This window comes from Ovis canadensis, chromosome 8 (assembly GCF_042477335.2).
Source record: "Ovis canadensis isolate MfBH-ARS-UI-01 breed Bighorn chromosome 8, ARS-UI_OviCan_v2, whole genome shotgun sequence".
Classification (NCBI taxonomy): domain Eukaryota; kingdom Metazoa; phylum Chordata; class Mammalia; order Artiodactyla; family Bovidae; genus Ovis; species Ovis canadensis.
In genome coordinates this window covers 65,499,767-65,515,207 of record NC_091252.1, presented here as the reverse complement: position 1 = coordinate 65,515,207, position 15,441 = coordinate 65,499,767, and the positions used below count along the sequence as shown (strand labels likewise).

General features: G+C 36.5%; 1 protein-coding gene across 3 annotated transcripts in view; it reads right to left on the bottom strand.

Moving 5' to 3' along the window:
- The window catches only part of LAMA2 (laminin subunit alpha 2), a 681,429-nt gene that overhangs the window by 434,314 nt on the left and 231,674 nt on the right, over nt 1-15,441 (bottom strand). The gene's annotated exons all lie outside the window — the stretch shown is intronic.

The window sequence follows — 15,441 nt, the reverse complement described above, 5'->3', positions numbered from 1 at the left end:
GCAAAATTTATCAAGGCTATAACACATTCTATGAAAAATATGCCCTTTGAAAATATATTAAAACTTGAGTAGAATGGAATATTCTTTAGGAAAATAATTTTGCAAAATTGACACCAGAAGAAATCAAATCTAACCATACCATTTTCCATGAAAAATCAGAGAAATGATTATCCTTCAAAGGTGAATTGAGGCCCACATGCTCTCACAGGGATTTTGAGAGCAGAAAATTCTAATGGGGGTGGGGGGGGAGGTAAACCATTGTATAAAATAAGAAGTACTTCTATCACAGATAAAGGAATTATTTTTATAATGCCTAAAGAACTTCTATGAATCAATAAGAAAAAACACCAATGACATACAAAAATAGACAAAAGATATAACTATTTAACGAAACAGAAATAGAAATGGCTATTAAACTTCTGATAAGATAGTGAACCTCATTTATAACAGAACTCTTAATTAAATCCACTCTAAAAGCTTTCTCCATTTTTTCAAGTTGTCGAATCCTAAAATATTAATAATACTCCCTGGGGACAGCAATTGTTACACATTTACAGGTTGAATGTAAAATGGTATAAATCTTTATAAAGGTGAATTTAGCAATACCTGTCAAAATTACAAATGCACAGAATTTTTTACTTAGAAATTCCACTTCTGGGAAATTACACTACACAAATGTTTTATTAACATATGTGTGTGTGTGTATACAATTAACATGTAATTAGTGATATGTAAAAATGCACTGAATTTCTATAATATTTTTTGAAAATAGCAAAAGACTGGAAAGAACCTAATATTCATCAATAAGAGATGGGTTAAATAAATTATACATCTATACAGTGAATTATGTGTACCACACAAAACAATGAGGAAACTCTCAAAATACAGATAGGAAAAAGTACATTCAATTTTTTGTACTTTGTTAATGCATTCTTACCTATGCAATAAACCAAATCAAATCAAAACTGTTAAAGAAACTGAAATTGAGTGGTGGGTTTTGGGCTGAACACATGCACATACTGTGTGTATGCACATACAGGAGGCTAAAGAGACAGGATTATAAGAAGAAAGGAGTCCTGGGCTGGGAGCTATTCAGAAACATGACAGTCTGTAAGTGCACTGGAAACTGTGACTTGAGGTCACCCACTGGAATTTTCATCCACTTTTGCAAGATGATATATCATGTGTGTTAATTACATTTTTTTGACAGGAGAAGTAATATGTGTTTCCATTCCAAACATTCTGCATTTAGATAATCCCCGAGAGCATTTTACAGACTGACTGCCAATAAACTACTGAGTCACTAGAGGAATAAACACAGCAAGCTCTGAGATGAGAAACTAATTCTGATGTCACAAAGGATAGACTCAAAATGCCTCGAGATAAAAGTATGAAATGTCCTAGCTAATTGACTCCACTTTGAATACTTAATAAAAAATAAATTCACTTAATCAACATTTGAGGATGATAAAATTCAAGGTCTCCTAAAATAATGAATCTCGAAATGCTGAATGTCCTCCCTCTGACACCGAACATTTAAAGAGTAACATAGATCTTGTATATTTCACAGTTCTGGCATCTAGCAGGTGAGCCAGAAATGTGTTTAAAATCAAGTTGTCTCTATTACTTAAGACGGTATCCATTAAAGAATGAATAAATAGATGTATACAGCAGCTAAAACGAGTTCCCCTTAGAGATTAGTTTGGGCACCCCCCAAATCACCAGTGTCCTTGAATTCACACTTAGATGTGTCTTATCAAGCTCTTCCTTGACTGCTTCTAAAAAAGCCATTTGAAAAAAGGAAATCAGAACATGTCTAGGATTAACGTTTCTAAAAACTATTAAGGTTTATTTGGTGTTAATGCTACAGTGAACTGCACTTGTTCTGTACACGGAATTAATAAGTGCCTCATTTGAACATAAAGGAACTTTAAAAAAAACACGGTGCACATGTTCAAATTTGTGCACCATTTTTTAGGTGTGAACACCTAAATTTGAACACCTAAATCATATCATACACCATATGATAGCTACAGAAAGGATTCAGCAAAAGAACACTTCTCCTCACAGCTTTGGTATTTTCATCAAGCTACTCTGCCAAGAGATCTTGTGAGAATAGTTAGTTCCAAGCTGTTTCTGAGACAGAAAACCAGACAGCTGTTTGGCCATGTTGCGTGCAGCTTACTTCCATTTTTTTCCTTTTCCGTTTTTTTTTTTTTTTTAACTCTCCTTCAAAATAAATCATAATATTGGATAGGCTATTTCCACTGGCACTTGGCTGTGTAATTCCAAGTCCACTGGAGTTTAGCATGGTTCCTGATTTCCTGTGGAGTGACAACTGGAGAGTGTCTATCTTCAAAAAGATGAAAAGTATCATTCCTCAAGACTACCACTGTCTTGCTGCGAGGCCATGGGAAGTCTGTGTCAGTCTAGCGTCTTCTGAAATGATTTCCATTACAGACATGTCAGTGGATATATGTTCAAGCTGTCAAAGGAATTCATTCCAACTGAAAATATCAACCTGATTAAACAATTGATTCTTAGATTTAAAAAGTTACTCTTCTCTGAAATTAGTTTTTGTAGATAAAAAGAAAAAAAAATCTCTTTTTATGACCAAATGACCAAATTAATATTATACTCTACCTATAGAAACCATTATCTTTTTTTAGTATAAAGATGCCATATTAATCACATTTACTTGCAGATGGCTAAGATTTGGGGGCCTCTATGGATATTTTTACCTTACTGATTAGAATTTAACTAAAATGATTTATGAAGCAAGTAATCTGATTTTTAGTCTAGGTAATTATGTTCATATTATTATTATTATGTTTTTCTATTATATTACTACATCTGCTTTAGATTACTGGAAGAGCTGCACTCCTAATACCCCTCCCAATGATACAAGTTCGTTGAGTAAATGGATAGGTGAAAGAATGAAGGCTACTTAAGGATCATTAATAATGATAAGACTCTTTGAAATGAGAAATGGAAGTAGATGAAACTGACAACTTGATGAATATTTTGAAATCCCCTTTGATTCATCAATTTCTAGGTGTGCCAAAGAAACTGGTACAACAGTTTGAGAGTAAGGTGACATCAGGAGATATAACAATAATTTTCATATATGTAGGATGAGATCAACTATCTATAGGTGTGGTCAAAGAATGTGTATGTAAATGAGTGGCTAAGACTTGAGGAACCTCTTAGATCTAATCATAATTAATATATTAGTACAGAGAAGGAGAATAAGATCACAATAAAAACTCTGAAAAATGAACCTAATCACTTGTATTTTATCCAGTGGGAGGGAAAAAAGAAAGCAAGCATATCTTAGGAGACAGGGAATGAGCGATATGAAGGTTAAGAAAAGGTGACAGTGTGTCACTGTGTTTCCAGCACAAAGCAAGCAAACAAAGGTTCTGACTCGGGCTCTAGGTGGTCAAGAGAAATCCCCAAATGATCAGCTTTCAGCCTCCATCATACTTGAAATTGATTGTTCCACTGATTTCCAGGACACTATGCTGTCTTTTTTCTCCCCTTACATCTTCAGCTACCTCTTCTCAATCCCACTCAAGACTTACTACATTTTCTCCTCCCTCACTTTCTAAAATTGGAATCCCACAGCGCCCAGTCCTTGGCCTTATCTTCTGTTCAATCCAGACTTACCCACATAGTGATTTCACCAAAGCTTGCAGATCTAAATGTCACCTATACTGATGCCTCCCATGCTCAACATCTCCAGGCTTGATCTCTCCTCTTGAGGTCCAGATGCAGAATCCAGCTGCCTTCTTAATCCCTTTATGTGACTGTCTAATAGGTACCTCAAACTTGTATCTCAAATTGAGTTCTAGTCTTCATCTCCCGGTGTTTCCAATCTCATTAAATAATTTTATCCTTACAACTACCCAGGACTCACAACTTGGAGTCATGCTTGCCTGCTTTTGTTTTCCTTCTTCCTACAACCAGTTTTTCTGCAAATCTTGCTGACTTTACCTTCAAAACATATCCAGCATTCAAACACTTCTCACCACCTCCCCTAAAGCCACCTTGGTCCAGGCTTTCATCATCTTGAACTTGTGTACTACAATCATGATCTGAACAGGTCACCCTGCTACTGCTCTTAGCTCCTTAGGAGTTTTTTGGCAACACAGCAGACATTTTTTTGTTTGCTTTTGTTGTATTTTTTTTTCCCTCAGTTTTTGGTAAATGTTTCCATCAATTTATTCTCTGTATTTCTTAAAAACAAAAACCACAAGTTTAGCATGAATAATTTAAAATACTGTAGACCAAACAAAGCCAGCTCTTACTCACACTGCAAGTTGGTCTATGATTTCTTTCCTTCTGTTTGCCAGATGATCTTCAATAACTTCTGCAAAGAAATTCCTCTTCAATAGGTTCATGCAAGAGCTAAAAGCTGGTCATCAACTTTATGAAAATGGTGTAAACCATTGCAAAAGAGGCCCCTTCTCATCTCAAGGCTCAAGCCATAACCACATTCATCACCATCAAACTGCCCAAAAGTCATTATTTCCTGAATGAGAACAAAAGCTTTTATTCTCTCATCATTTGGTGCCTCAAAAATGGGCTTTCAAATTGTGTTGAGGTCAGTATCTGTTTCAGGGAGCTCTCTAAATATTCCTTATAAACTATAACCCTGGTCATATCATGCTTTTCTGTAAGACTTTCCAGTGCTTCTCTATTTTATCGTCAATAAAAGCCAAAATTTTACAATGAACTGAGAGATCCTATACTATCTGCAATGTCAGCGTCCCATCCCTACCCACTAAAACTGCCAAAGAAGAAAACAATGATTTTCTAGAGCTCTTTTCCTACTTTCTCCCTTATCCACACTGCTCCCACCAGGCTGTCAATTTTGTTTGGGCACGCCAGGTAGGATCTTACCTCAGGGCTTTTAAACTTGGGTCCCTAGCCTGGAATGTTATTCTCCCAGATACTGCAATGCTCACTTTCTCATTTCAAATGTTGCTTAGATTAGGCCTTTTCAGTGAGTCCTTCCAAGACTATCTAATTACAATGCAAACTTCATCCTGGCACTCACTATTTTCCTCTACCTGCTTCATTTTTCTCCACAGTATGTTTCCTCTTAACATACCATGAATATGATTTACCTCTTTGTTGATTATTTCTCTCCACTCTCTAGAGCACAAGTCCCAAGCATTTCAAGATTTTTAATCTACTTTGTTAACTGATATATCCCCAGAAAACAGTACAGCACCTAAAAAAAATAATTGCTAAGTAAAAATATTTGGATAAAGAAACATGAATTCTAAATATTTAACTAGCCTCCTACTTGAAGAACAATTTCATAGAATAATCAATTTTTCTGTTTTCATATGAGTAAATCTTTGAGTATGGTATTTCCATAGTATGAATTTAAAGTCAGTAATCCTTTATATCATTTTCTGTCAAAGCATTTTAAGTTGATTTAGAGATAATTAGGAATTAACAGCTTTGATCTGTAATTTACTTACATCAAGGTCTACTATATTTGCTAATATTAGTTAAACATTAGTTAACTTAAAGTTTTATTTCAACAGGCTATTTTCAGCCAAGAAAGACACACATGTCATAAGACATTGTATTTCAACTTAAGGATTATTCAAATTAATTTTAGCACAAGAAAAGTAAATCTATCCATTGATATTCTATTTCATAGTCCAAACGATAAATTGATGTGCTTTTAGTTATACTAGAGTCCATGAAAACACAACAGTATATTTAAACTATAGATTCTTTAAACCCTATGAACATGCAATAGCTATCAATAAAGTTAATTAACAGTTACATACTACCTTGTCTCTAGAAGGAAATTTTATTAGTAAATGTATTATCTTTATAGGTTATCATTATGTTTACTATATACAACTAAATAGTTATTGAAAAATAACCTTTCTTATCTCATCAGAGAAGTTTCAGTGTGCTTTCTTTTTAAAACTCATCCAAATCAATGCAATACTTTTAAAGTCTTAAAAATATGAAAATATATGAATATATGAAAATTAATGCATGGGTAATAAAAATACACTGGATAAATAATACAATTTACAAAATGTCATGTATAAAACCAGTTAATAAAATATTTAAACATTTCAGACTAGAGATTTCTCTATCAAGAATCATTAGGTTCTTGGGGCTTCCCTGGTGGCTCAGTGGTAAAGAATCCACCTGCCAATATCAGTGATATGGGTTGGATCCCTCATCCAGGAAGATCCCTACATGCTATGGAGCAACAAAGGCTGTGGACCACAGCTATTGAGCCTGTGCTCTAGAGCCCAGAAACCACAATTACTGAACCTACGTGCTGCAACTACTGAAGCCCAAGAGCCTTAAAGCCTATGCTCTGCAACAAGAGAAGCCACCCCAGTGAGAAGTGTGCACACTGCAGCTGGGGAGTAGCCCCTGTTCACTACAACTAGAGAAAAAGCCCATGCAGCAACAAAGACCCAGGACAGCCAAAAGTAAGTAAATAATATTTTGAGAATCTTTAGGATCTTAGTGAGAAAATGGGGTATTATAACCATTTTTCAGGCCATTATTTCCAGTTCTATTAGGCACAGTTTATTGAAGTCCTTTTTTCATTCTCTTTTCCCCTTATTTTATTTCCTCCAACTAATGTTTTATGGTTATTTTTACTCACTCAAATACTATTCATTTGTATATCCAGAAAATGAAATTCTCTGAAGGCCTAACACACATGCTTACAAAACTTTATCTCTGGTCTACCTCTTCATACTTCAATATTTCTCACTCATTCATATAGTCAGTCAGTCTCTCATTCATTCAGAAATATTTATTAGATGCTTACTATTAACACATTTCAGGTCACTGAATTATTTTCACTTTCCCTTCCGTGTCAGAAATCTCTCTCATTTCTGAGCCTTTGTCAAACATGTTTTATGTCTCCCTACTGTTCTCATTAGCACAGATGTACTGTACACATCCTTCTGGTCTCAGCTAAGATGTCAATTCTCTTTCTTCCATGCATAGTTCCATGGCTGTCTAGGACTTTTCCTATGAATTCTCCAAGCTCTGCTATTATCACTGCCCATTTACTTTATTCTGTCTGCCAAGAATAGGAACTTTGTCTTATTTACAGTACAGTTTTACTGATTAAACTAATGAATAGTATACAATAAATTCAATAATTTGAGTGAGTAATCATCAGTGCCTAAATATTACATATTGTGATATAATTTCCAATGAATTAACTCTTCAAACACTCACAAATGTTGCATTGTGTATATTATTTAAATTTTGACTTTGTATATATTCACTGATCTTTTTAATTGGATTTATTGGGTTTACATCAAGAATTCTAGTACATATTTTATTTGCCATTCTTCGATAAATCTCACTATGGGTATAATAATTCAAGTACCTAAAAAACATTATATAGGGATTCCTGTCGCCCAAACATTTGGATGAATCATCAAAAATATTATTTAAGTCACTAATAGAGACATTTTTATATAATATATATATCAGGTATAATAATGCAATATACCTGTATATGCTTAGGTGCCTCAATATTCCTACTTATCAGAATTGGAAAGATTTTCTTTTCATGCACAATGTACTGAATTATTTTGAAAAGTCCTTAATAAATATCACACTATCGTTAGAAGTTTATAAGCCCAACAGAAACAAATACACTTCCAAGGTTGATAACTACTATGATGTTGGAAAAGTAATAGTTTAACATATGAAATATTGAAGACTGTGCATATTAACTCCCTTAACTAACTTATTCCAAGAATACAAGGAAATGTCAGCTTGATGAACTATTTAAGAAATATGACTGTATCATTGACAAACGTACCCTGAGCTAAGTCTTAACAGTCTTTCACTCTCCCATAAAATATTTGCCTTTTGACACCTACTTTGTTCCAATTTCAGCTTGTGCTGGAAGCCAGGAGAAATATCAGTAACCTCAGATATGCAGAAGACACCACCCTTATGATAGAAAGCAAAGAACTAAAGATCCTCTTGATGAAGGTGAAAGAGGAAAATGAAAAGTTTGGCTTAAAGCTCAAAATTCAGAAAACTAAGGCATCCGGTCCCATCACTTCATGGCAAATAGATGGGGAAACAGTGGCTGACTTTATTTTTTGGGGCTCCAAAATCACTACAGATGGTGACTGCAGCCATGGAATTAAAAGATGTTTATTCCTTGGAAGGAAAGTTATGACCAACCTAGATAGCATATTCAAAAGCAGAGACATTACTTTGCCAAAAAAGGTCCATTTAATCAAGGCTATGGTTTTTCCAGTAATTAGGTATGGATGTGAGAGTTGGAATACAAAGAAAGTTGAGAGTGGAAGAATTGATGCTTTTGAACTGTGGTGTTGGGGAAGACTCTTGAGAGTCCCTTGGAATGCAAGGAGATCCAACCAGTCCACCCTAAAGGAGATCGGTCCTGAGTGTTCATTGGTAGGACTGATGCGGAAGCTGAAACTCCAATACTTTGGCCATCTGATTTGAAGAACTGACTCATTTGAAAAGATCCTGATGCTGGGCAAAACTGATGGTGGGAAGAGAAGGGGACAACAGAGGATGAGATGGTTTTTGGATGGCATCACAGACTCAATGGGCATGAGTTTGAGCAAACTCTGGGAGTTGGTGATGGACAGGTAAGTCTGCCGTGCTGCAGTCCATGAGGTTGCAAAGAGCTGGACATGACTGAGTGACTGAACTGAACTGGTTCCAGTTGCCCCTGAGACTTAAATTGCTTTCCTTCTTTTCTTTGGAATTACAATTCTTGAAATTGTTATTTCTGGATGAAAGCTTTTCCTTTCCATCCAAGAAATATTTACGCAGATTCATCACTGTCAAAGCAATGGTTGTTAACAAACTGCAGTAGGTTAAGAAAATTAGTTTTCTTCAATGTATTGATCATCTTGTTTTTATTTTTCTCCTATCCTAGTGAAGCTAGTTAAAACATTGTGCTCTAAAGGTTGTATAGCTTCTCTCTTGGTCAAAGAAAAGCACCTCTCTCTGTCTCTCAGCCTCTCTGTCTCTCTATGTATCTCTATATCTCTCTCTGTATCAAGAGTTATTTAGAGTTATTTGTTTTTATACCAATACCAGATTTCATGTGGTATTAGTTTCCAACTCCTATGGAATTAACATGTAGAAGGGTAAATGGTTTGGAAAGATCAAAAATAGAAGCAAATTATTAGTTAGTTTAGGAGTTCCAATTTTCTCAAAGTTTCAAAATTGGTATAGTCTTTCCTTCAAAAAGCTTCTGATGGTCTTCTTGCTTTGTTCAAGTCAAACAATCCAGCAAAGCATTTAATTCTAAGTACTTTGATCTTAGATTAGTTACATCTGGAACATGTCCAGATGGGTGACATGTAATCCATCATAATTGAATAAAATACCCCATTGGTCATGATGTATAAAAGAAACAATGACACTTAAGATCCTGAAGCTTTCAAAAAAAGGAAATAATTACTAAATGTAAATATCACCCCTTTTTCCTCTAAAAGAACCTTGACTCACATGAGCTCATTTTACTTTTATTTTAAAATTAATAAATATTTTCAAATAACAACTTATATAAGTACTCCAAATTGCAAACTTTTCACTTATCATTTGTGTTTTTCTTTCTCCGTTAAAGTATACTTGAATGGACAAAATAATATTTGAACGGACAAAAGAAAAATTGCCGAAATGAATTTCCTTAGTCTGTTTTGGGAATATCTCATTTAAATTGTATCAAGTGCAGATGTCATTACTAAATCTTTGTGCTGTCAAACTAAGAATATACAGGGATAGAGACATCATCTGAAATTCACAGCAAGGAAAGAATCCAAGAGGAGTAGCTTCAGAGAAGAGCATGAAGGGAAAACCACAAGAAGAAAAATTCTTTGACTCTCCTCTAACATTCGCATTGCTCCAAATTTTGTTCTGGGTGTGCCTCAACCAAAGATAGACTGAGAGAATAAATCATTAGGCATCTATTCCCAGCTCATAGCTATTTAAGAAATTGCTCTGCAATATCCAGGAGCTTAGATATGAGAACAATAGTGGTTATATTGTGTATTTACTGGATACCAGACCCTCTAGTGGGTTTCCCAGATGGTGCTAGCTGTAAAGAACCCGCCTGCCAGTGGAGGAGATAAAAGAGACATGGGCTCAATCCCTGGGTCAGAAGATCCCCTGGAAGAGGGCATGTCCACCCAATCCAGTATTCTTGCCTTGAGAATCCCATGGACAGAGGAGCCAGGTGGGGTACAGTCCATGGGGTTGCAAAGAGTCGGATACAACTGAAGTGGTTTAAACACACAGAGACTCTCACAGGTGATCTGTGTGTACTAACACATAAAGTATTAACTCACTTAATGCTTACAACAATCCATGAGATTGGTGTTATTACGATCTCTTTTTTTAAGAGAAAACTGACATGGAAATGTTAACAAGCACGGCTAAGCTCATATAGCCAAGATGTGTTCTGATTCTAGTCCAACCTCATCGGCTGAGTTCCTCAGCTCACCATTTCACTGTCTCACAGAGTAGGGGTTTAATAAGCGTTTGTTGAATGAATAACAGCTAGTTATCCAGGCATTATTTGAAGACTTGCAGCAACATCAAGCTTACCGCTGGTGACACAATCTTCTCCATGCACTCCCTCCATTAGTTATTTGTCTCACTTCCATTCCAAACCTGTCTGTGACTGACACCAGGATTTTAACTTCATTTTCTATTATCCTGCTCCTCCTCCTTTGGAATTATCTAGCTTGTTCACTTTCCCTAGTGAAAAATTCATTTCCCTAGTGAAAAACTTCATTTTTTTTCATGAAGTTAAACCAGGTTTATCCTACTGGTTTTATCCATTCTAGAGTTCTTTGGGTAAATGGTTTACCATGCCCCAGGTCACCACTCAGGACCCATCCCCAGGTCAGATGATGTCTAGGCTCCTGCAAAGCGGCAAGAATGAAGTATAATAAAGCACAGAGGATCACTAAACAGAGGGACAGTCCCAGACCTGGGTCCAGATCAGGTCTCCTGGCATTGATCCACAGCAGTAGAGAACCTTCTGGTAAATGTAAGCAAAGCTCTATATTAATAAAACCAGAATCAAAGCCTGTTAAGAATTGAAGGCTAAAGTATTAATTGTTCTTCAAAGAACCAACAGCTAAGGTTTTATTAACATCATAATAAATGAAATTGATTATGACAGGTTTAGTATAAGCATCTTTGTAAATAAAAACCACTTATTGGTATGCAAAAGAAATTAATTTATACTTCATGGCAATTTCTACTATGTAGGGAGTACTAAGGAGAAGGCAATGGCACCCCACTCCAGTACTCTTGCCTGGAAAATCCCATGGATGGAAGAGCCTGGTAGGCTGCAGTCCATGGGGTCGCTGAGAGTCGGATATGACTGAATGACTTCACTTTCACTTTTCACTTTCATGCATTGGAGAAGGAAATGGCAACCCACTCCAGTGTTCTTGCCTGGAGAATCCCAGGGACGGGGGAGCCTGGTGGGCTGCCGTCTATGGGGTCGCACAGAGTCGGACACAACTGAAGTGACTTAGCAGCAGGAGTACTAAAATCTCAAGTTATAGAGAGAAAGGGAAAATAATATGTTAATATCAAAACTAAATATCTGTGAAACTAACATGCTATTCCTTACTGTGGAGGACTGTTCGAGACAGTTCCAAATATTAAAAAAAAAGCAACTGAGAGTACAATGACCTACATTAGTGGGACAGAACAATCAGTACACTTGAAAGACATATAATAACAGCACAAAGGAAAACTTAAGCAACATTTTCCTGTTTTGTTTTCAGTCCCTGTGTGGGAACACTTGCTTAAAATTAAAATAAAATCTTGGAGCAAGAGGTCTAGATACAAAGCCAGATCCTGCGTCATCAGATTGGAACAAAACCTAGATGTGTACTTGAAAAAGAAATGCAGCCTCTCATTCTTTCTCTGGCTCAAGGTTTCCTCTAAGAAGTGTGTGTGTGTATGTTGCAAGTATATAAATGAAGTATGTAAAGATACATTACTTTTTTTTTTCCACTTACATAGAAGAGCACGTGGGGATGGTCACTGGCAATTTCAATTAATTTAATGTTCAGAAAGTTTCGATGTTAAACCACAAGATGTCAGAGACTTTGAAGGACAGAAACACAGAAATACTTAGGGATGGGATGGGACTGAACATAGCACAAGGTCTTCAAGATTGAGCACGCCTCCTAGGTTAGCCCTATGTCTAACATCCCTAACCTTTGTGTATGCAAATTAGCCTCCTACTCCAGGGTGACTGCCTACCCACATCACCCTCTCACCAGTGTAAAGACAGGCTCATTCTCTGAATATTCTTTTCTTTTGCCACCTTTCTCTCTTTTTTCTTTTTTTGCCTTCACATCATTAATTTTTTGATGTCTTCTTAATAGCTTTGCTTATTCTCTGCTCACCTTCCATGCTTCTTATTCTCGCTCTGCTTCATTTTATTTCATCTTTACAGAGAAACTGTCCTTCTACAGTTGAGCACGTTTCTATGCTTTCAAGTGAAGTCACATGTTCTATTATTTTAAATATGGTCTGTAGCCTTAGATTTGTGAGAAGAAACTACAGATTTCACCTCTCCAATCCTAAGATTTTTCATTACACAAAGAGTAAAATAATTAACAGAAGCAGTTGTTTTTTCTTACAGAGCAAAATTTTATACTTAGATTACAGAAGGATTTTTATTTCAGTGGAAGTGTAAATCTGAGTATCATTGAGTCTGCCTGTAAGACTACAAGGATTTTGTGTATATATAAATATATATATATGCTTTTTTAATTTGGGCTAATAACATTTCTGGTGCTTTGTATGAATGAATCTGTGGACATGTGTTCTGTTTGTTCAGTTAATCACAGTTGATGATCATATATGTTGAGGTAGATTGCCAGGTTCAAAGTCTGGCTCTGTCACTTACTACTTATGTGAATTTAGGCAATTGACTTAATCGCTCTCTGCCTCAGTTTCCTCTGTAAAAGGCATGTAAGAATAATACCTACTTATTATGTTGTTTGCTAGATTAAAGAAGATAATTCATGCAACCTGAATGGAAAATGCCTGGCACACAGGAAAAATTAGTTAGTTGTTGTTACTTTCAAAAGAGTACGGAAAATAATACAAATGGTTGTGTGTCTGCTAAGCAGGATGTGCTGCGCCCTTTGCAGTAGTTACCTATCAGCAATCTGCATGCAGGCTAAGTCGCTTCAATCATGTCTAACTCTTTGCAAACCCATTGACTGTATGTAGCCCACAAGGCTCCTCTGTCTATGGATTCTTCTAGCAGGAATACTGGAGTGGGTTGCCATGCCCTCCTCCAGGGGATCTTCCCCACTCAGGGATTGAACCAGCATGTCTTATGTCTCCTGCACTGGCAAGCTTTCTTTACCACTAGCGCCGCCTGGGAATAGTCTCAGATGAAGGAGGTAGTAGTGATAAAGTTCCCACTCACAATGGAGACGTGGTTCTGCAAGTGCTGAGAATATTGAACTTCAGTGGGAAACTATGCATCAAGAAGAAAGAGCAGGACCTCTGCCTGTGTTTTGCCTCCTAGCTCATCACCAATTTCAGATAAGCAATTAAGAGAAACAATGATCACAGGACTTTGCAGGTTCTACTCCCTCCAGCTCAGTGCTGTTCCCATCCCCTAATGTGACAGCTTTGGGGGCTGAGGACAGAGCAGGTAACCAAGTGCCAACACAAAGGCTATTGGAAGAGGAGGCTGCAGAATTACCAACATCTGAGCAGTAGTTTTTGAGAAAAGCAGGATGAAAAGGAAGAGGATCTGATACAAGAAGAGACTGTATAAGTGTGCCATCATACTTAAAATTTTGCTGGAGTCACCAGGTTTGCAACCCAGTACTGTGATATACACAGATGACTAGATATCATTTGAAAATATCAAGGTGTTAAGGGAATGTTTCATTGAAGAGGTTTGGTATTATTGAACAAATATGATTCATGTCAACAGTAGCTTAAGTTCAGGTTCTTACCATTATTCTGTACAGAACTGGATCACAATCATTTATTTACTAGGTTTGTTAAGATGTTGGCTCTGAGCACCCCTGACATCTGCATAGCACCAACAGATCTCTAGTCCCTTCAAAGAAACAGAATGTACCAAGGGACCTCTCCTCCCACACAACCGGAAGAGGAGGTTTTCTGCAGATTTACCGAGTACACAGTGTTCTTGTTCCTTTGCTGGACTCACACTAATAACTGACCACAGGAAGCTGCAGCACCTTGCCCTCAAAGAAGCTCAAATACAGCTTGTGCTGTTGATTAGCTGAGGGTGGGGGGGGGGGAGTGGTGGGGTGGTGGGAAGGGTGCTAAAATTCAGGGACTCAGTTTCTGCAGGAGCCCACACATAATGAATATTCAGAGACATTAAAACTTGAGAAAAATGAACGGCTGATTGGAGGTCATTGATCATTATCCTAAGTTATTTCCTTAAAGTGGATTTTATTTGCAACACTCCCTTTTCTCTTTCCTCTGACAAACACAGCGTGAATGAAAGGTACAGGGAATAAAACATTTAATCAATCATCTAGGGGCCAGGGCTGAATTGCTTTCTGTTACACATTTGCTGCCAAGTTCACAGAATCAGGTTTGTTTTCAATTATTTGTAATACGCTTTCCCAGAAGAATTTATAATAGGCTGTTTAGGCACTGTTCCCTTTTCTATTAATGACAAAAATACAACTGTTCCTCCTTAGCAAAAGAGAAAAGGAGTTAAATTAGGAAAATTGTTATAAATGTCACTGTTGGGCTTAAGAATTTTTTTGGTTTGTTTTCTTTCTAAACTGGCTCCAATGAGAAATGGCAACCAGACTATTTCTTCTTTCCTCTTATTATATATATTTCCAAAATAAAAAGTTAACATTAAATCTTTTTTTTGAGATAGTTTATGATACCTAAGATACCTAGTGATATCTAACATGATACCTAATGATACCTAAGATACCTAATGATATGTAACATGATTATGCTGCTTTTGTAGTTCTAACAGCTGTGAATTTGGTTCCTTGAAATAAAAGAACACTGTAAGTCTGGTGAATATTCACAAGACCAGAATGCAATGTTTCCAATCTCTCCATTCCAAAATTACCTTTTCTCTCTCATCACAGACTTCTCTCTATCTTTTCTCTAGGTTTTCCATGTCCCACCACTATCAGCATCCCTGCCATCTTCAGTATCTCTAAGTCTGATGAGGTGCCTATTAAAACATAGACTCATTAATAGGAGATGTCATTCCGTATTACATGACTAGTTATGGCAGCCTTTTGAGAGACACAAAGAAGAATTTCTGAAATCTTATCTATAGGCATCCCTGTTAGGCTGATTACTTAATGTGGAAAGGTGACATATAGACTTCTCTTATCCAGTCATCACACTCCATAGCCC